Below are 487 nucleotides of genomic sequence, written 5' to 3'. Positions count from 1 at the left end.
CTGGTAATAATTTTGAAGTTGGTTATTCTACTTTTAATAAATTTAAGCTGAATAAGTTTTACAAAAACAAATCTAATAATTATTCCAATAATAATAATAATAATAATAATAATATAGACCAGAATATAATTAATTGTACATCTCGCAATCATGAGTGCAAAAGCTTAACCACTAAGCTATGCATGTGCGTTCACAAAGGATTGAACCTAGAAAGTTACCTTCCGAGGCACAAGTTTGGGCAAGGTTGTTGATAGAAGACCAGCAGTGACCCATGCATACCTGCCTCCCCTTTTCATGCCCTTGATGTTATCCAAGCTGTCTAATATATCTGGCCAACAACAATCTATGCCTCCACTCCTATGTTTATTTTGTGTCTATCTATCTATCTATACCTATCTATATTTATTTACCTACCAATCTTTCTCTACCCTTCCTCTCTCTCTCTCTCTACCCTTCCTCTCTCTCTCTACCCTTCCTCTCTCTCTCT

Source organism: Octopus bimaculoides, chromosome 4, assembly GCF_001194135.2.
Source record: "Octopus bimaculoides isolate UCB-OBI-ISO-001 chromosome 4, ASM119413v2, whole genome shotgun sequence".
NCBI lineage: Eukaryota > Metazoa > Mollusca > Cephalopoda > Octopoda > Octopodidae > Octopus > Octopus bimaculoides.
This window is presented reverse-complemented; position numbering follows the sequence as displayed.